General features: G+C 50.4%; 1 long non-coding RNA gene and 1 pseudogene across 1 annotated transcript; both read right to left on the minus strand.

The window, feature by feature from the left end:
* Positions 1 to 1,464: 1,464 nt before the first annotated feature.
* On the minus strand, positions 1,465 to 15,411 carry LOC125147569 (src substrate cortactin-like; annotated as a pseudogene).
* A 1,108-nt stretch (positions 15,412 to 16,519) lies between these two features.
* LOC125147472 (uncharacterized) lies at positions 16,520 to 17,582 on the minus strand. Its single transcript, XR_007145205.1, has 2 exons — positions 17,416 to 17,582; positions 16,520 to 16,645 (listed from the first exon to the last, which is right to left on the minus strand). It is a non-coding gene; the product is annotated as an uncharacterized LOC125147472 (long non-coding RNA).
* Positions 17,583 to 21,657: the final 4,075 nt, after the last annotated feature.

The raw sequence follows: 21,657 nt of genomic DNA on the forward strand, positions 1-21,657 counted from the left end.
TTTATTTTTGAAAGAGAGACAGAGAAAGAGAGAGAGAGAGAGCGCGCACCACACAGTGGAGGGGCAGAGAGAGAGGGAGACAGAGGCTCTGAAGTGGGTTCTGCACTGATAGCACAGAGCCCGATGGGGACCTAGGACTCACGAATGGCGAGATAATGACCTGAGCCCAAGTTGGACACTTAACAGACCAAGCCTCACAGGTTCCTGCAGAGGGACGTATTCTTAATGGATGACTGAAATGCATGGGTGACTCTTTGTTTTCCAGAACATTTTCCCACTCGAATTGAAGCCGGAATGTTTCTGATGGTCTAAGATGCCCTTTGAGAGCAGTGTTAGAAATCCCACATGATGTTGCTTTTGTGTCTGATGTAGTCATTCCCGCACGGGGTTGTGGGGGGGCATTTGCTGGCCCGGCTGCCCAGCCCCTCCAAGCTGAGAGCTGTCACACTGTGGCCAGAGAGCTTGTTGGGTGGCCTCTGAGAGCCGTTCTCCCAGGCGTCCCTGACCCCGGGCCCTGCTCTTTCACATGTGGAATCTTAGGAATGCCACACCATGTCCATTCCCCAGGATGAGGGGGTGCTGATGAGACCCATGGGAGACTGACCCTATTTTGTGGTATGAGTCACCAGTGTCCTTCTGTCTCCCTTTTCCCAAAGGTGATTTTCCTCTTGTTTTCATTTGGGTTCTCTGTGTTTCTTACAGTCCCCTGTGTGGGCTTCACTCCTCATTGACTACACTTTTCAGAATGATGTAAGTGGCAAAGAGCAGAGATGGGGGCCAAGACCGTGAAAGTTTCTGAGCACCAGGAGCACACCAAGGAAGAGACTATCTTCATGCTGTTGTGAAATTGGTCTTTTGAAGGGCAGAGACACAGACCAGGGGGGACACAGCTTTCCTGTGAACCCACACTGGCACGACTTGGTCTGTCTTGTGAGCTCACGTTCCCACAACACGCGACTCCGTGCTTCTATGCGTGTGTTTGCATAGGTACGTGCAGGCTTAGAATCTCCCATCACAAACAGTTCCTGTATTGATGATTCTAGCATCTTGTCTTTAATGGTGGAGATTGCGTCGAGGGACGTGGTCACCTACGCTCTCTGCAATGGGGGCTCCTGCCACACACGATGTCTCTGAATATCTTCAAAGTTAAACTCCCCTCCACGACTCTAATTTTCCTGCTTTGTCACTGAGCATGGGGTATACTGGAGAGCTGGGTTCTACGTACTGTGTTCTCATGAAAAGCCCCAAATAGGAGAGCCGAGGGATTGTCCCCTGGGAGAGCGGGCCCTGCTCCTGACTCGGCATGGCCTTACGCTGCCACCTCTCCTGGTGGTGTTTCCTAGTCAGGAAGTGTAGGTAAAAGGAACCCTGAAAGTGTGCTCAGAATTTTGTTTAGGCCGCACCAGCTCCCGTTTTTACCCTCCCGTCCCTACTTTGAAGGACTATCCCTCTGACCTGTTTGGGTCACCTGTGGTGCTTGACTTCCTCGGCCCCAATATCTTTCAGGAAAATGAAGCTGTTCTTGGGTGAGGCAGTGCCAGGAAATCATCCCCAAAAGAGGGTGAAGTCTGTAGTGTGGGTATTTTAGACACCGTGTACGTTCCTCCCTGACTTGCTGACCCCACACCTTCCACAGAAGCCATGTGAGGATGTCGAGGCCCTGGGAGCCGACTCCCGAGCCGGTGAAGTCACCATTGCTCTCATCGTCATTTCTGTTCCCGTGGCTTTGAAACATGCTGGATGTTGGGAGAACCCCTGGGACAGTTGTGGGCACCCTGTGGCCGTTCCAGGTGTTGGAACCGGTTCTACCCCCGTCACCATTCCCAAGGACACTGGGCAGTGGCCAGGGCTGGTTTGCAGGCTGGTTTGCAGGGCAGGCTGCACCCCAGGTGGTGCAGAAACAGGAGGAGGGGGAAAGAGAAGGCAGAAAAGCTGAGGTGTCTGCCTGAAGGCCAACAGAGGCACAGAGGGCAGAGAAAAGGCTTCACGTGGTTCTAAAGCGTGTCAGCTCAGTTAGATGAGCAGACGCCATGTTTTGTTTTTTTGTTTGGCTTGGTTTGGTTTTCCAAAAGGGAAATTAGGCAGTCCATGTCAGGCAAGAGAAGACAGGGAAGATCCCTGAAACAAAAGGGGTTTCGGCAGCTGCTTGGGAAGTTTCCTTCAAATCTTCATCCGGAGGTAGACTAGCCAGAGACCATTTGCTCTCATCATCCTAGTTCTTAATCCAGGGAATGAATGAGAGAGAAGCCCACACATATAGGTAGAGTAAGCAGAGTGTATAGGGAGAAACAGTGAGAGAGAGAGTCAGAGTCCCTATATTGTGGATGGCCTGTGGAAAATACACCCGCCCAATTTCAGTGCAGGGATTTATTGACAATGACTGGAAGCTGGCCTTGCTGCCTTGGTTGGCAATACTGCCCTGTAGCCGACGGTCATTCCAAAGACACCACAATAGCAGTGTCAAAGCCCTATGTGCCTTAGAAGGTATTGTCACTTCCTCCAAGTTAGTCTTAGCCCACGGCAGGCATGGCAAGAGTGCCATAACTAAGTTCTCATGTAATTCACCTAGTCAATGAGTGGATAGGTCCTCATTTAATTGTCTTGCTTTTTCACAGTGTCTTTTCTGTTTTTGTTTCTTTAATGCCAGTTAGGTAATATGAAGAGTTATGTTACTTTCAGGTCTACTATTCCATAGATCACTCTGTGTTCATCATGACAAGGACACCGTTCAAACACCATCACCGATTTCACCACCCCCCAGTGCATCCCACCACCCCTATGGTACTATCAGATTGTTCTCTAATCGGAAGAGTCTGTTTCTTGATTGTCTGTTCTCTCTCTCTCTGTCTCACTCTGTCTCTCAGTGTTTCCATTTGCTTGTCTGTTACTTCAAGTAAACATATGAGTAAAATGACTGGATGGTACTTTTTCTGATTGACTTATTTCACATACCATCATATTCTCTACCTCCATCTGTGTCCTATAGATGGATGTATACCTATATCTATATCTATAGAATAGATATTTATTGATATATGAATAAATATATGTTTATATATATCTATATACCTATAGATTCATATAAACATATAGAGATGTAGATACATTCATGGATATATTCATGGATATATATGTATAGGTATGTAATTATGCATATAAATATGTATAGACATATATGGGTATATGTGGATATATAAATATATATACACACATATGTTTGGATATAAATGAATACACATATGGATATATATTTTGATATATATATATATAAGTACATGTATATGGATATATACAGACATATATATGAATATATATATCAAACATATATATCCATATATATATCCATATATCCATATCCATGTGTATATATACATATATATCAGTGATACAGATATATATACATATACATCAGTGATATATATATATATATATGTATATATATATCAGCAAAAACAAGGAATGAATACTTCCCATTTGCAGGGACATGTTTGAAGTAGTTAGCATTCTCCTAAGCGAAATAAGTCGTGAGAAAAAGACAAATACCATGGAATAATTTCACTCATATATGGAATTGAAGAAACAAAAAGCAAAGGAAAAAAGTTAAGGGATAAAGTGAAACTCTATTAGGATTCGCTGCCACAGACTTTTAAGAAATTCATTATGGAAACTGTCTCTCCCCACAACAGAAACCATTCATTGTATTTTACAGACATTGGAAAATGTGGCCAACACTATCCCCAATCAGAAAGCAATCCTGAAATCATTAATGATTCCGCAGCAATACTGCCCTTGGTTCCCCACACAAGGAAATTATGGTCTTAACAATTGGGAACAAGTAAGGAAAACATTTAAAGCTGGGCATTCTGAGGGGGTAACATTCCCCCTGAGGTCGTCCTCACTTGGTCCACTGTTGACACTGCCCCTCTCCCCTTGAGTTCACAGGATGTCTATACAGATGTCAAATTACCACGAATAGAGGAAAGACCTGAGCTTTTTGACAGTCAGCCTGTGCCTTTGGTGCCTTTGCAGACAAGAGATACTCTCCCTCCCTCCAAAGTGTGGGAGGATGTGGAGCCTCTAAAAACCTCACCGACCAGTTCTGACAAAGTCCTCGCCCCCATGCAAAAGAGAACACACGAAGGAACCCCATAAGGCTGGTCAATTCCAGCTGTTTCCGTTGTCAAGCAACATGGGCAATAGGTCCATGAAGGCCTGCTCTTTCCAATAGGAAGAGAATTGCAACAATCGGTTCAGCTGCATGTCCATCACAGCCCTTTTACCACGGGCACTTTTAAAAAACACTTGTGGTACTTACTCCATGTGGGCCTGGACGGGGGCTCTCTTATGAGCCCCATTTTGACTCCAGCCCAGTGTGCCGTCTGTGCCCAAGAGGTTCAGGCAGCTTGTGTGGTTCCTGCCCTACAGACCTTTGATATGGCTGTTGCCGTGTCTTTCGAATGACCGTCTGCTACAGAACAGCATAGCCAACCAAGGCAGCAAGCCCAGCTTCCACTCATTGTCAGAAGCAATGCAGTGAAATAGTGTGGTGTATTTTACACAGGCGGTTTCTACTCCTACATGCCACGTCGGGGAGAGAGTCTGAACAGCACTGAAGAAGATCCAAGAGAAGGCCCTGATCAGCAGGGTGCACGGCGGGCAGAGGGGCATGGGTAGCAGGCAGGGGATGCGCACTCCAGGCCCAAGTCCACCGCCTCACGACAGACGGGCAGGCCAGTGACAGGAAGTGTCCCGCGGGAGCACCAGCAGCTTCCCTGGGGAAATGCCGAGCTGGTGGTGTTTCCAGTCGTGGGGTTTAATTCACCTTTTAAAGATCTCTGGGTTTTTAATTAATACGTGAGCTCTCTATTGTTAACGGTTGGCAACGATTTTCAAAATCTGAAACTGCACGGGCACCTGGGTGGCTCATTTGGTGAAGCATCAGACTCCTGGTTTCACTCAAGTCATGATCTCGTGGCCCGCTAGTTTAAGCCCCGCGTCAGGCTCTGCACTGACGGTGTGGAGACTCCTTGGAAATCTCTCTCTCCCTCTTTCTGCCACTTCCCAGTTTCTTGTAAGTAAATAAATAAATGCAAGAATACACACATACATACATACATACATAAATGAATAAATAAATATACAAACAAATAAACCAATAAAATCACACAAAAATTTAAACGTGCATGGACTCCTGGTGACTCAGTTGTGCGAGCTATTGACTTGTGATATAGGGGTTGTATGTTTGAGCAGCACACATGTGTACGGATGACTTAAAAAAGATAAAATCTTTATGAACATTTTTAACATGCACGCGAAATACAACATTGCAAAAGAGCCAACAATCTGCAGCCTCTGCGGGAGGGTACTGCGTCTCTAACACACCCCGCATGCACACATCAGTGTATAACTGATGCCTGGCAGGGATTTTAACGAGGGACAGGAAAACCAGCAGGGCCTGCAGGGTCAATCTGGCAGCATCCACCAAAATTTTACCTTCCACCTTCTGTGACCCGGCAATTCCTCTTCTAGAAATTTACGCTTCTTAATAATCACTTCTGTCGATGACACAAGAGAACAAGATTTTTAACTTCAAAAACTGCACAGCGCCTGGATCCCATGGTCCAGAGAAGAAGGACGTACCTTGGGAGACTTGGGCCCTTCACACGACTGGGGCTGAGGTGCCATCCGAAGGACGACAATCCCCCTAAACCCATGGAAGAGACAGGAGTGCTCGCACACGTTCAGGTAAAAAGGCTGCGTGAGTGTAATGTGGGCCTGTCTCCCCAGGTCCTGTTCTGGGGACGCAGGAGGCATCCCACACGAGGGGGCCCCAAGCGGTGAGCATGTGCTGCCACAGTCTGATCTTTCTGTGACTCGTGTTTCTCGGTCATGCCCTGGAAATTGAAGTCCACGACACTCTTGTCCACGTGCTTTGCCTTCAGGCTGTACTTGATGCCAAAGTCGCTCGAGTAATTTGAGGGGAATGGACAGGGCTCGGGGACAGAGACCGACGATGGACTGGTCTCTCGTCTATCACTCACGACAGCAACATTCCGGAATTAGGAGTCACCAGGACATGACGCACACGATTGAAAACACCACCCACGGTCACACACCAGTGAGCCGGCCTCGGCCTACAACTTGTGCACTGGGCAGCGAGGACCCCAAGCCTGTGATGGGCACCTGCTTCCTGGGGCAGAAACGAGCCTCGTTCCCACTCGGGAAAGTAACACTTTGGAAGCTACGCACTTATCATCCTTTTCCAAAGGGACAGGAAATGCCCACACCTGGCCACAGCACCCGCACCCTGGCTCATCTGATGACAAGCAAGAGGTGGAAGTAACCGGCTTGCTCAAGACACATCAAGTCCTCTGAGAAGGTGACACTCTTTCATTGCTAAAAAAGGTTCTAAAACATGGGCACAACTGAAAGGTCAGCTAATGATGTATTAGAGAGCACCCGTGTCCAGTAAAAGTGCACCATCATTAATTGAAAGGCTCGGGTTTACATTGTTGGGGGGAAAGTTAGCTCTTCACTGACCGGGCCCCAGAGACGACTGTCCAGGGAACACTGCTCAGAAAGACAGCTTCCGTGGCAGTGACACAGGACCCACACACCCGGAGAGCACAGTCTTCCCCAGAGGAGACACCCCACTCGCCAGGAAACCACCTCCGGGGACATTGGCCTCTCCCCCCGCTCGACTGCCCTCAGGCCTTACCTTTCTGAGAGGCGTGTTTCTCAGTTTTCCCCTGCTATTCAAAGCCCACAGAAGAGTGCAATTACCACAAGAAGGGAAACACGTTTTTAGAGGTCTCCAAAACAGGTCATCTGATCCCAGAATGCATGTGAAAGGATTGAAACCGCAAACCGTGTTATTTTTTGACCTCTGCCTTCCTAAGCCATGGGCAGGCCAACCTCACGCCCAAAGCTCTGGGGATGGAATCTTTCGGCCATGAAACATTCTGCAACGCCCAGCAGGCAGTGCGGGTGGACCGGTAGCCACCCGCAGGCCCTGCACGGCAAGTTGTGCTCGTGGACTTCAGCCCCCCAATGCCAATCCTCGGCGACCCCCTCCTGCCACACGCACACCTGCTTTTCCACGAGCTCTTCCAAGAACAATACTATCATCAGTAATGACAACGGGCATGGTGGGGGGGCATCTGCGCACACGGCCCTAGGAGACAGGAATCCCCGTCGCCCCGTTTTACAGGCAGTTAGCGCAGAACCGCAGCTGACATGTAGTAAAGCCTGAATGCAGACAGAGGGTTAACTCCAAAACCCAACTGCTGTGATGTAAAACAGGGTATACACGGCCCTCAGTCAAGACTGAGAGACTGAGGCCCAGAGGCGCCAGGACACCGGGCTTTGGCCCTGGAAACGGGCACATGTGCCGTACTCTGCCATGTCTGCCCTGAACACCACCGGGTCACAGTGATACCCATGCAGGGAGGCTGGCTAGAAATGGTCCCCACGGGCACAGTCTTAGGCAGTGAAAGGCTGTCTGTCCCTGGTCTATGTGATCTGTAGATACCAATGTGGGGGATTTCTACAAGAAACAGTGTTCCTCTTCTCACTTCTTAACCTGGCAAATCATCTCAGAGTCAGGGACTGGGGCGGGGGGCTTCTAGAAGCTCTGCACCTGGACGGCCACCCCACAGGCCTGAGTCGAGGCGCTATCTCGAGAGGCCCAGTGCATACCCTGGTCTAGAGGGAGGGGCTCCATCACCTGCACTCTGGTTCCCATGACGCCTCACTCACCTGGTCAACGCTGTCCACCTGGACACCAAACTTGCCTCGAATGCCCCTGATGGAGTGGACCTGGGACGAGCGCTTGGAGAGCTTTGACTGATACTCGTGGCCGACAGCTGACTGAAACAGGTCACAGAGCAAAGGTGTCAGTGCCGGGCATAGAAGCTGTATCAGATACCCCGGGGCATGGTCCTCGAGGAACAGGCCCCACCTTTGTCCACACCAGGGCTCCTCCTGGGAACAGGCTCAGTGTGCAAGCTGGTGGAGGAGGGATCCCCGAAGCCACCCAAGACCCTACCAGGTGGGGCTTGTGATCTGAGGGGCATGGGGAAAGGGCCACGGGGCCGGGACCATCCACAGCCGAGTCTGACACCTGGCACCCACAGATGGTGATACAATCACTAGCTCTGTAAAGCGAGGCACTTGCCTACCTTGTGGCGTAGGAATGAGGACCAGGGATTTGCGGCGACAGGCGGAGACAGACTCACGCGCTTGGTGACAACATGCACTCCACCACTCTACACAGAAACTGCAATTGCAACGCCCACTCTATCCACATACAGGGTCTGCCACTCAGGAAAGTCTAGGCTTCCCGCCACTCTGGCCTCAGTGGGGTCAGCCACCCATAGCCTCCGTGTCACTCCGGGCACCACAGCACTTTGCAAACAAAGCTTCTGGAATGCAGCCCCCACCGAGCATTTATATATAAGCCCGGTTCTGAGATCTGCCCACCAAATTCAGTAAATGCCAGATGTGCCACATCCTCCAAAGCTGAAAATATGGACTACCGAGGTCCCAGGCAGCCCCTGGCCCTGCCTGGCCTCCCAGCACCAGGCTCTGTCCCCAGTGTGGTCGGCCCAGACGTGTGACCCAGTGTGGGCATCTGAACCTTCCCTCTTACTGCCTGGGACGCGGTGCATAGACACCCCACCACCTGGTCTCTCCAGGGCCCTACAAGATACCTGGGTCAGGAGGAGCCGGGATGAAGAGGAAATCAGGAGGCCCTTCTCAGCACAGTTCAAGGGGGAGAGCGGCGAGGTTTATTCCAAACTTCGGAGCCCTGCCACTCTCTCCCCTCCCCGGCTCTGCTCTGATGTCCATCCTGCCTGGAGACCTGAGGCACACTGGCCTCCCACAGCCTCCAGGCTTCCACTCAAAAGTGTTGACAAGCTCCCCTGGAGGACAGCCTGCGGAAGGGACTCCCCAGCACAAAACTTAGCAGAAAGAAGTTGTAAGAGAGTTTCTCTAAGAGTACTGCCAGAGATGCAGAGTGGCAATTTTTCCAAGTTTTTTTTTTTTTTTTAAATCAAAACAGGTTGATCCAACTGAGAAAATCATGCGTATAACTAGGCATCAGCACCAGGGAGGGTGTGGTCTGAATGCCTAGTCTCATGCTCCAGGCAGGGGGTTGGGCCAAGGCCAGGAACAAGCCCAGGAGCGAGAACAGGAATGAGGTCCGCCTCACTGGCTCACCTGCAGACAAGGGCAGGATGCCAGACAGCAGTGCAGACTGGGGCCTGGCGGCTACCACACCTGCCCAGGCCACACTCATGCAAACACGTGCCTGCTTGAGCAGACTTTTGCTCTCCAAGACTCCATCACATTCTCCTCAAATCTTAACACAGGGATCTCAGGGCTCTTTCCAACTCAGAGAGGACAGGTTACAAATAACTTCAGAGTTATGCGTTTTTGAGTCTCATTTTCTTATCTTTATTTTTTATTTTGAGTGAGACAAAGACAGAGCATTTCAGGGAGGGCAGAGATATTGAGAGAGAGAGAATCCCTAGGAGGCTCTGCACTGACAGTAGACAGCCCAATGCAGTGCTCGAACCCAGGAACCGAGAGATCATGACCTGAGCCGAAACCAGGAGTCAGACACATAATAGACTGAGCCACCTAGATTTCTGACAAGTTGGTCCAATCTGGAAGAGCTGGAAGCCAAGCTTGCCTACAGGTGCAGGGTGGCACGGAGAGAGGGGCTGTGAGCCCATGGCAGCACCCCCGCCAAATTCCTCTGTAAGGGCAGTCTCCCACTATACCAGGTGTAGACACCTGAGCATTTCCATCAGCTGTCTGGGTACCATCACTGCACCGGCTGGTAACTCATGAGATATCGCTGAGCGCCTGCACGGTGCCAAGCCAGGCACCAGGTAAGGAGGACAGGTCCCAGCCCCAGAGAGCCTCCACGGAAATACAGTAATGTCCAGGGTGAGTGAAGGACCACAGGCAGAAGACACGGGGGAAAGGCAGCTGCAGACAGGCTGGCGGGAAGGAGGGCTCCTCAGGGAAACTTCGGGGCCTAGTAAGGCCAGAGCCCAAGGTGTTAGGAGGACAACAGAAGCAGAGAAGCCAGCAGTGACAGCTTTGTTGTTACTGCCATCAAGCTTCTCCTTGATAGATTCATTGTTTGCCCCAATGTGTCATTTTGCCAACCCAGAGCTAGAGACCCAGACAGACCATGAATTTCTCTCCGTTTCAAATCCCTACAACCCCATGGGCACAGGCTTTGTTTCAGGAAGGAAAGGCCTCTACCTGTTTCTCTCACTGTCCGAAGCACACGGGGGTGACGGGTTGTGTGTACTGCAAAAGGCAACCAGGCAACTTTGTAGAATCCAAAGATGATTCCACTCCCCACTCTGCCTGTCTAGATATCTCCGGGAATGACAGTCACACCGGGAAACGTCCCTGTCTGTTTCCTGTAGCTCACTCTTGGTCCAACCCCAGCGTAGGCAAATTCCAGACCTGGTGTGCGGTGCCCCTAGGATGCCCCAAATATCTGCTCGGTGTGAACACAGTTCAGTGTGGCTCACTGTGACCCAGTGGTACAGTTCTGCACTTGGATCTGAGCAGCATCTGGAATTACAAGGGACAGGTTAGAATTATAGACCAGAAATTCCGTATCAGCTGATGGCTTCCCTTCTATTCAGAACAGAGGCAGACATCTGTTGGGTCAGAATAAGAGACACTGCTCAAACTGGGAAATTCACCTCTACAGGGAGGTCTGCAGAATGTACACAGGTACCTCCCTGGAGAAACATGTAACACACCCACCCCTGCACCGTAGTCTCTTGCATGGGGCATGGAATAGAGCGGCCGAGCTCCGGGTGTCTCAGGACAGAGGATGCAAAATGCCACCAAAGGCTGATGTGTGCAGTCAACCATGCTGAACCCTACAGCTGGATGGCAGAGGAGGCTCGCCCACTGTCCTCAGTGAGTGCTCTCTCCTGGACTCACGGGAAGTGACTCTACACAGAGGGCCATGTTGGACTGTTCTGTCAAGGTCGTCAATGCCTGAAGGACAGCAAAGCACCTGGTGGCTGAAGCATCGCCTGCGCACTGAAGGACAGCCCCAGATCTGGTTCTGGCACCAGCTGGCTGAAGGCTCGCCTGCGCCGTGAAGGAGAGTCGCTGATCTGGTTCTGGTCTGCAGACCTGCTCAGATTAGGCTCGTGGTGAACTGGGGGCAGCAGTGACACCAACACCCACACTCAAGATCCTTCTGGGCTTCTGTCCTCCACCCAGAGCCCCCCCACCGCCCCCCAGTAAGGCCTTCTACCACATTGCCCAACCCCGGCACACATGAGAATCCTAAAAGAGATTCTAAAACGCAGGAACACCTCATGAGGAAGGTCAACAGAGGAGGATCTCACCTTCACCGCATGGACTCAAAGGTCTTCTGCAAGAAGTCTGAGCCCCTACTTCACCAACTCTGTGCCCGCAGTGAACTGGTACATGCTGCCAACACTGACCTTGTCCATCCAGTCCTACCACATGCCAAACATCCTGCCATAACCATGAGAGGCTTTTGTTCCTCTTTCAAGCTCTTTTCCTTGAGGGTCTGGTGTTCTTAAAAATCATTCTCTCTCAACTTGTGAGAAGGGAAGGAAGGGAAGGGAAGGGAAAGGAAGGGAAGGGAAGGGAAGGGAAGGGACGGGAAAGGAAGGGAAGGGAAGGGAAGGGAACCGAAGGGAAGGGAAGGGAAGGGAAGGGAAGGGAAGGGAAGGGAAGAGAAGGGAAGGGAAGGGAAGAGAAAGAACTGGGAATGGTGGGAGGGCGTCGGTGCCTTCTAAGATGACACGTGAGGTCACGTGGTGGGATCTCTACACCACTAGGCCCCATTCCTCCACACCCCCAGTCCCTGCCTTTGCCAGTCTCCCCTTAGTCTGCCAGGCCCATCTTGTCAGTAGAGCTCAGAGTCAAGGTTACAGGGAAAACAGAAACTAATGTGCTCCGGGCCAGTGAGTCATCCCAAATCCAAGAGTAGCTGACCTAAAATGGGAATTTTCTATATTCATATGGAGAAAAGGTTCTCTTTCATCAGGTAGCAGGATTAGGAGAAGCACTTTTGCAAGCCTCAGCTCATAGCAGAGGTGGAAACCAAGTCAACAATCCCACATCGCAGAGACTCTGAGGACGCTAGTCAAAGACAGTGAGGCAAAACGTTTAGACAGCATCTCTTTACTTGAGGTACTACTGCTTTCACATATTCTTACACATTCGAAGGTGACACAAGACACTATCAGAATTTATGATCTAAAGCCCCTTTCTACATTTAACACCGGGAATAGTGAAGCAGATCCCAAGCTGTGGTCAAAATATGGCAGATCAAGAAGCCTTTAGAGCTGTCCCAATCAGGGGACGACAAAATGGCACAAAGGCCACCCCACAGGGCTGTCCAGGGGTCACCACGTCCACACATCTGGATGGCAATCCCAGAGTATAACAAAAAAGCAAACGAACCCTGGCCCCTGCCCAGTGTCCTTGGGAATGGTGACGGGAGTAGAACCGGCTCCAACACCTGGAACGGCCACCGGGTGCCCACAACTGTCCCAGGGGTTCTCCCAACATCAAGCATGTTTCAAAGCCACGGGAACAGAAACGACGATGAGAGCAATGGTGACTTCACCGGCTCGGGAGTCGGCTCCCAGGGCCTCGACATCCTCACGTGGCTTCTGTGGAAGCTGTGGGCTCAGCAAGTCAGGGAGGAACGTACACTGTGTCTAAAATACCCACACTACAGACTTCACCTCTTTTGGGGATGATTTCCTGGCTCTGCCTCAGCCAAGAACAGCTTCATTTTCCTGAAAGATATTGGGGCCAAGGAAGTCAAGCACCGCAGGTGACCCAAACAGATCAGAGGGATGGTCCCTCACAGTAGGGATGGGAAGGTCCAATCGGAAGCCGGTGCATCCTAAAGAAAAGTCTGAGCACAGTTTCAAGGTTCCTTTTACCTACACTTCCTGATTAGGAAACACCACCGGGAGAGGTGGCAGCATAAGGCCATGCCGAGTCAGGTGCAGGGCCCGCTCTCCCACGGGACAATCCCTCGGCTCTCCTATTTGGGGATTTTCATGAGAATATTGGACTTAGAAAGCAGCTCCCCAGTATACCCCACGCGCAGTGACAAAGCAGGAAAATTAGAGTCGTGGAGGGGAGTTTAAGGTCAGACGTTTTCAAAGACATGGTGTGTGGCAGGAAAGCCCACTTGCAGAGAGCGTAGGTGACCGAGTCCCTTGATGAAATCTCCGCTCTTGAAGACAAGATGCTAGAATCATCAATACAGGAACTGTTTGTGATGGGAGATTCTAAGCCACCACGTACCTATGCAAACACATGTATAGAAACATGGAGTCACGTGTTATGGGAACATCAGCTCCCAAGACAGACCAAGTCGTGCCAGTGTGGGTTCACAGGAAAGCTGTGTCCCCCTGGTCTGTGTCTCTGCCTTTCAAAAGACCAATTTCACACCAGTATGAAGATAGTCTCTTCCTTGATGTGCTCATGGTGCCCAGAAACTTTCACGGTCTTGGCCCCCATCTCTGCTCTTTGCCACTTACATCATTCAGAAAAGTGTAGTCAATGAGGAGTGAAGCCCACACAGGGGATTGTAAGAAACACAGACAACCCAAATGAAAACAAGAGGAAAATCACCTTTGGGAAAAGGGAGACAGAAGGACACTGGTGACTCACACCACAAAAAATGGTCAGTCTCCCGTGGGTCTCATCAGCACCCCCTCATCCTGGGGAATGGACATGGTGTGGCATTCCTAAGATTCCACATGTGAAAGAGCAGGGCCTGGGGTCAGGGACGCCTGGGAGAACGGCTCTCAGAGGCCACCCAACACGCTCTCTGGCCACAGTGTGACAGCTCTCAGCCTGGGGGGGCTGGGCAGCCGGGCCACCAAATGCCCACCCACAGCCCCGTGCAGGAATGGCTACATCAGACACAAAAGCAACATCATGTGGGATTTCTAACACTGCTCTCAAAGGGCATCTTAGACCATCAGAAACATTCCGGCTTCAATTCAATTGAGAAAATGTTCTGGAAAACAAAAAGTCACCCATGCATTCAAGTCATCCATTAAGAATACACCCTTCCAGGGGCACCTGGGGGCCTCAGTCTGTTAAGCGTCTGACTTTGGCTGAGGTCATTATATTGCCGCTCGTGAGTCCCAGCCCCACATTGGGTCTGTGCTGTCAGTGCAGAACCCACTTTGGATCCTCTGTCTCCCTCGCTCCCTGCCCCTCCCCCATTGCGGCTCTCTCTCTCTCTCTCTCTCTCTCTCTCTCTCTCTCTCATTAATAAACACCAATAAAGAAAAGAAAGCAAGAAAGCAAGCAAGTAAGAAAGAAAACATGCCTTCACTAAGTCATGACAACAGTGTTGTCCAAACATGAAGGAGCCCAACAACGTGAGCGATTCCTAGGTTCCGTGGACTTTCTCACTTCAAAGAAACAACAGGAATCATTTCGATTTCAAGTACTTCCTGGAAGGGTAATAGTGACATCCCTAACTCAGGCTCTGACAATTGTGTCCATTTTTTCAAGTGATTTCTTGGAGGGCTGCTTCACACCTCGCAGGGGAAATATCTGGCTGGTACAATGTGGACTTTTCTCCTACCGGGAATCTCAGAGGATGTGCTGTCCCCTCCACCTCCAGCACATCAGTGCTAGAAGGGTCCATCTGGCACCGAGACCAAGGGCAGCAGACTCACACCTGAACAGGACAAGGCTTTTCCCACCCGCAAATGTAAACTCGAACTTTTACAGGTTTCAAGAGAAAACTATGTATGAGACCCGACTCGTTTTCCACACCAGTACTAGTAACAGTTTGCTAGCAGGTAAGGCAGGATCCACACTGTCCCTTCAAGGCCACCTCAAATCTCGCTCCCCTCTCTCTAGGTATCCTAAGCCTGGCACGAATTTCCCAGATGCAATCTACTGTGGACGCAGTATTAAACATCAGACTCAAATCTCAGTCCTGGGAGGGGAAACCAGGCAGTGTCTCGCCGGGGCGCCCATTCACAAACGAAACAATGGCAGAACGAAAGTTGTGTGATTTGTACACAGTCTCTGCCTCTCCAGCCAAGTGTGCACCATAGCCCCGAGCTGGAAAGAGGCCACCCAACTGCATGCACGACTTCAGCTGCCTGCAGTTCGGACCAGGGGAAACTGTCACACGAAAGGACAGGGTCTCTGGGGAGGGCCGGTGAGGCTAAATCTCCCGGAAGGTGAAGGTCAAAGAGGGCTTTGCCTGTTGTTCTAGACTCACCAGGAAAACTCGGCAAGGACACACCATTCCTGGTCCTTCTGGAAGCCAGCTTCATCAGAGGGCAGGGTGAGCACCTGTGCCCGATTCCTCACATCCTGCCTGGCAGCCATGCCCACGGTCCATATGCTCCTGCTCCCCAGCTCCTAAGTTCTCTTTGAAAACCACAGGCAACACTGGAAACTGAGCTGGATTTTTTAAATGTTATTCATTTATATTGATTGATTGATTGATTGATTGATTGACTGATTGATTGATTTATAGGTAATCTCTACACCTAACGTGGGGCTCAATCTCACGACCCTGTGACCCCGAGATCAAGAGTCACATGCTGTTCCAACAGAGCCAGCCAGGCGCCCTCTTGACTTTACCTTATAAACAACAAAATATCCTCCCAAAAAAAATTTCTATCCTGACGTGATCTCCGCACACCCAAAGGGAGAATCCCCACCCCATCCTTGCCCAGGGACTCACCGCTGTGGTCCGAGGGGAAGGAACACCATGGTGACAAGGAACAGACTTTTCTTTTTGTTTTAATTTTCTGTTTTTTGTTTTTTTTTTTTTATAATTTACCTCCAAATTGGTTAGCATATGGTGCAACAATGATTTCAGGAGTAGATTCTTTAGTGCCCCTTACCCATTTAGCCCATCCCCCCCTCTCACAACCCCTCCAGTATCCCTCAGTTTGTTCTCCATATTTATGAGTCTCTTCTGTTTTGTCCGCCTCCCTGTTTTTATATTATTTTTGTTTCCCTTCCCATATGTTATCCCTTATGTCTCTTAAAGTCCTCATATGAGTGAAGTCATATGATTTTTATCTTTCTATGAGTGACTAATTTCACTTAGCGTAATATCCTCCAGTTCCATGCATGTAACTGCAAATGGTGAGATTTCATTCATTTTGATAAGGCACAGACCTTTCTTCCTGGTGGAAGGTGAGAGGCTGTTCACAGGTCTCTCTCTGAAACCCAGCGATCCATTGAGGAAATCCCAGGCATCTGGAGGGATCCGTGTGTAACACGATGAAGAGTAAAAACGTCTAGAGGACGTCTGCCGCCAGGGCAAGTCGTCAGGCGTGCAGACCTTTTCAGGACTCCAGGACATCCTCCCACACTTCACACGGCTTTGTGAAGAAATCCGAAGGAGGGAAGGAGGAAGTGCATTTGACTAACCAAATAGCTCAACCGGTTTTCAGACACATTGAGAAAATACAGAAAATGACAAGTTTCCAAAGATTTATAGCTGCATAAAGTTTTCTCTTCGTGCCAACAGAAATCATTACTGCAACCTGCCAGCATACATCTCCTCATGGCCTCCTGTGTTTATTCCTTGTAAATGAGGACTTTGCTACAAGTGAAAAAAATCTATTACTGTGAGTTAAACACATACACACGCAAACACACACATCCACACACACCCACCCACCCCACCCCACCCCCACACACCACCTTCGTGACTAACCAGATTAAGCATCCAAGTTTCGACTCAGGTCATGATCTCGAGGTTTGTGGTTCGAGCCCTGCGTCCACCTCTGGGCTGTAAGCTGGGAGCCTGAAGCCTGCTTCTGATTCTGTGTCTCCCTCTCTCTCTGCTCCTTCCCTTCTCACATCCTATCTCCCTCTCTCAAAAATAAATAGACAAGAAAAAATATATAAATAACCCAAGGAAACCTCTCTGAAGGGACCGTGATGCACCTGAGAGACAAGCACAGCACAGGGACTGCTGTCTGGATTAGAGCAGGGTGACTCGGGGAGCAAGGGAGAAGCCAGCTGCACTTCTCATGAACGGTCACTGCGACTGCAGAGAGACCAAGCCACCAATTCATCCACCCACCGACTCCCCACCCACTCCCACAAATGATACACCAACCTCGACAGGCACTGCATTGTTACGAATTACAGAGTAGAGAAATCAAGTCCTCTCTTCCCCTAGAAACCAGCCAGTGCCAAGCACGCACTGCTTACATCTGTGAGCAACTCTGTCACACTCAAGAACCACAGGTTCCCCGAGCATCCCATCTACACATCCATTTGGTCAAGCATGTCACCGAGGATGGCCAGGCTCAAGGGGAGGCCTTAGACTCCACCTCTCAAAGGGAGTTGGAGACAAGCAACTACCTCTCATCATGACTTTGATGTCATCATAGGCCACGTTTTAGCAGGTCTAAGATGTCACCACTTGTAGGAAGCATCCTGATGTCACACGAATCAAAATGTGAAAGCAAGGTCAAGATGGAATCGTGACGTGTAGGACTTGCACGCTGACTTGTGATGGGAGATGTGTCTCCGCTGCCGGTACAGCTCAAAGCTTGAACCCGGGCTACCTTCCGTTCCAAAGTGAGGGCCAGGGAGCAGTCGTTCCAGGCCGAGACCATCTATTGCACGGAGGGGATCCCTAAACAGCTACTAACGTTTTCTACTCTAGAAACTTCTGCTCAAATGCCAAAGGAAGATGTACAGTAAACCCTCATGAATCCATCACCCATCTTCTACCAGTATCAACCCACATGGTCACTTAATCATTGATGCATACCCTGACCTAACCCAGGGCGTCGAATTCCCAGAGGGTGGCTGAATTCACCTGTAAATCCCGGGGCATAAGGTGGCACCGTGAGCCCTTTGTGTTGTCCTCCTTGCAATCCACGTGGCTGAGTGATACATATCGCTTTATTACCTAGATGCCACTGGGTAAATCTGAAGTGGATGTGCCAGGGCTTACACTGAACACACATGAGTAGGTAAGTAACGGGACAAAACGATTAGAATACTATCGCATGGGGAAGGGAGGGGAGTAAGAACCAGGGTGGGGGCAATTCAGCCGCAGTTTTCCTTGAAATAATGAATGTGGTGGCACTTTGAGCAAAACATGAAAAACAGGGGCACCTCGGTGGCTCACTTGGCTGAGTGTCCAACTTCGACTCAGGTCATGATCTCACGATTCATGAGTTGAAGCCCTAGGTCGGGCTGTTTGGTGACAGCTCAGAGCATGGAGCCTTTTTTGAATTCTGTGTCTCCCTGACTCTCTTCCCCTCCCCCAGTTGCACTCTGTGTGTGTCTCTCTCTCCCTCTCAAAAATAAACAACCATTAAAAAATTTAAAAGAAACAAAAACCAGGCTCACTCAGCTGCCACAGTGAAGGGTGTATACAACTCTTGATACCTGGGTCGTGGGTCTGTGCAGAAGTTACTTAACATCTTTAAAAATAAACCGAAATTAGGGGTACCTGGGCGGCCCAGTCAATTAAGCACCTGACTCTTGATTTCAGCTCAGATCATGATCTCTCTGTTGGTGAAAAAGTTCCCACATCAGGTTTGTGCTGACATTGGAGGGCCTGCTTGGGACTCTCTCTCCCTCTCTCGGACCCTCCTCCCCTCTCCCTCTCTCTCAACAGATACCATTTTTAAAGTTTAAAAATTAACATAAATAAAAAAGAAAATAAGATGTTGGAGACTAAGACAATCTTAGCCCTCTATTTTTGCCATGTGACAATGCCTTACTCACTGCTTTAGTTATGAGTGAAAAATTTTTTTATTTTTGTAACTTTATTTTTATAACTTTATTTTGAGACAGAGTACATGCGTGAGTGGGGGAGGGGAGAGAGAATCCCAAGCAAGGTCTGTGTTGCCAGCCCAGGGCTCGATGCGGGCCTCAAACCCACAAACCATGAGATCGTGACCTGAGCCGAGGTCAAGAGTCAGACGCTCAACCAACTGAGCCACCCAGGCTACCCTAATTAAAAAATTTTAAATTAATTGACATTATTATTCTCCTGAAAATGTTTACAAATAGCTTTTACTTAATTTTCCGAGAGCATCCTGGCCTGAAAACCAGAGCCATGGCCATGAAGCACGGAGGCTAGGCTGTGGGCCTCCCCTCAGCACCAGTGGAGAAAGGTTCTGTTTGCCTCCTCTAAGGATGGCTGGCCGGACGCACTGAAAACAATCCAAGCAAGTGGGACGGCAGCCACCATTTGCGCAGGAGAGGCTGACCTACCCTCTAACTGCTGGATGTGCTCTGGTGTGTGTGCCCCGAAACCCTGTGGGCGTCACCCATGCCCATGGCTCACAGCGGACGGAGGCCTTGGAGGCGGCACAGTGGGACACAGGCCTCCCTGCACCTGGCCCTCACCACAGCCCAGCCTGGCTGGCATCCTGGCTTCCAGGCCTGATGCTGCTTCCTCTCATGTGTGGCAGGATGGTTTCCTCTTGCATCACTGTCTCCCCCGCACGTCCTAGTGCCTTTCTAGACTGGTTCCTATCTCAGGGGTCCCTGAAAGTGCCTTCCACCAAAGCAGAGAACACTCACCCTCACCAGGCACACATAGGCTCGTGGCTAGGAGAGACCCAGCACACTCGAGTGAGAAGATCAACCGGCAGTAATCCTGATGCACGCCAGAGGTCCTTTTGACTATTTTCCATCTTCTACCTTCTGCCTGGACAGTCTAGAGCCTGTTGTGTGACCCAAGAGTCCTCTTCCCCGTGGGAGGGTTGGGCCCGTCCTCCCCACCCTGATGCCTCCGGGGTAGGACCGGGCAGAGCAAGCCTTCTCCAGAAACAGGTGGACTGGGGAGGTGGTCCCGTCTATGTCCAAATCTCTGGAACCTGTGCATGTGACTTTATTTGGAAAAGCAGTCTTTGTAAGTGCAGCTACGTGGAGGACCTGGAGACCACCCTGGACTCCCTGGGGAGGGGGCTGGGCAGTACACGGATGAATGTTCTTAAAAGAGGAGTCAGGTAATATACACCGAGAAGGGACAGGGCACGGGGGCCAGCAAGCACCGAAGCCGGGCAGGATGGAGCCTCCCTGCTCCCGCTGAAATCTGCCCATGCACCGGGTGGTGTGGACACAGCGCTGGCCTCAAGTCAGGACTGGGAAAGGTGCTGCAGGAAGACAAGGAGGAGAATCAGCAGAATCCACGCCACTTCTTCCCACCGAGGACTCAAGTGACATGGGGGTAGGAGAAAGCAGAACATCAGAGATGTTGAGAAACACCATCAGGTGAAGCCACATCATCAGGAAGGAGGCAACAACCCCTCTTGGGCATGCGCCTGCTGCCCCTCTGCAGGGGCCATGGGGACAGACCCCTCCCGGTCCCGAGGAGCACCCACCTGTGAGGTGGCAGGACTCGGCCAGCAAAAGGCGAGGAGGAAAGTGTGAAGTCACAATTACATTCAGAACACTCGACGTGACACACAAGAAAGGACCTTAAGGGTAGCAGTGAGGAGGGTAGAGTGGCCTCAAGGAGGAGCGTGTAGCGGTAGGAGAGTCAAGGGTCTTCGGTGGGACCTGGAGGGTCTGTGGAAACGCCTGCACGCCCTGGAACATTCAGTATGGGGAGAGCACAGCCAAGGATGGCTAACGCGTGTTCTCAGAGAGGCCACACCCCTCGGACATCTGCTCGGTGCTTGGTCTGTTTCTCAACTGACATTTCTTTTTTAAGCATAATTGGATTCACCAAATCAAGTTTTAATAAACCATGTGCAACCTAATGTACCCGTGGGGAATTGGTCTGTTTCCAGGAACTCTCAGATGCCGAAGGCTTGCCCAGCTTTGGTGGGGAAAAAACAGAATCTTAGATGTAAAACGCAGGGAAGCACTTTGTTGTTCCAAACCTCACACTTAACACTAAGGACTAGGAAGTGCAGAAACTAAAGATCAGCCAGCAAAGGTTCTGAACAGGAAGACACAGAATGACCTAACTATGCCCTGACAGAAAGGAGAAGGGAAGTCTTACTCCACAGAAAGAAACTATGTATCCTTCACAGTAGTAAACGATCGGCCCTGGCGGGAGAGACAGTACAGGAAGAGGAAATCCCAGCGATTGTCAGCTGTGCCCTCCACACAAGGCCCACGGGTCAGGGCGTCCATCCCTTGACCCAATGGCCATAAGCTCTCTGTGGCGGGGAGGGAAGGAACCATCCCAGAGTCGCCTGAGCTATGAGGGATCTTGTGCCAGAGCCTCCTGAGGTGCCCTCGTGAGGGCTGCTTCAGAATCTGTGTCTTCTCCTGTCTCTGCCCCTCCCATGCTCATGCTCTGTCTCTCTGTCTCTCAATAATAAATAAACATAAAAAACTTAAGGAAAATCTACAAATGGAGAATGAGGTCCACTCTTGAAACTTGTTCAAAAAAGAAATGTAAAACGTTGATTTCCGTAAGAACAGTAAGACCTTTATTAGAGTTGCACTACATTATTTCCAGGGTCTCGCGCCTTCCTCCTGGGTGCACACCCAGCACCCTGCCCCGCGGTGGGAGCCCAGTGCTACCTGATTGGTCTTCTGAGTGTTGTGGTGCCAGGGAGTTCAGGGTGGGTGTGGGGCAGGGGTGGGGGGAGGACGTGCCCGGGTCCCCCCCGCCCAGGC

This window comes from Prionailurus viverrinus, chromosome D2 (genome assembly GCF_022837055.1).
Source record: "Prionailurus viverrinus isolate Anna chromosome D2, UM_Priviv_1.0, whole genome shotgun sequence".
In the NCBI taxonomy this organism is placed as follows: domain Eukaryota; kingdom Metazoa; phylum Chordata; class Mammalia; order Carnivora; family Felidae; genus Prionailurus; species Prionailurus viverrinus.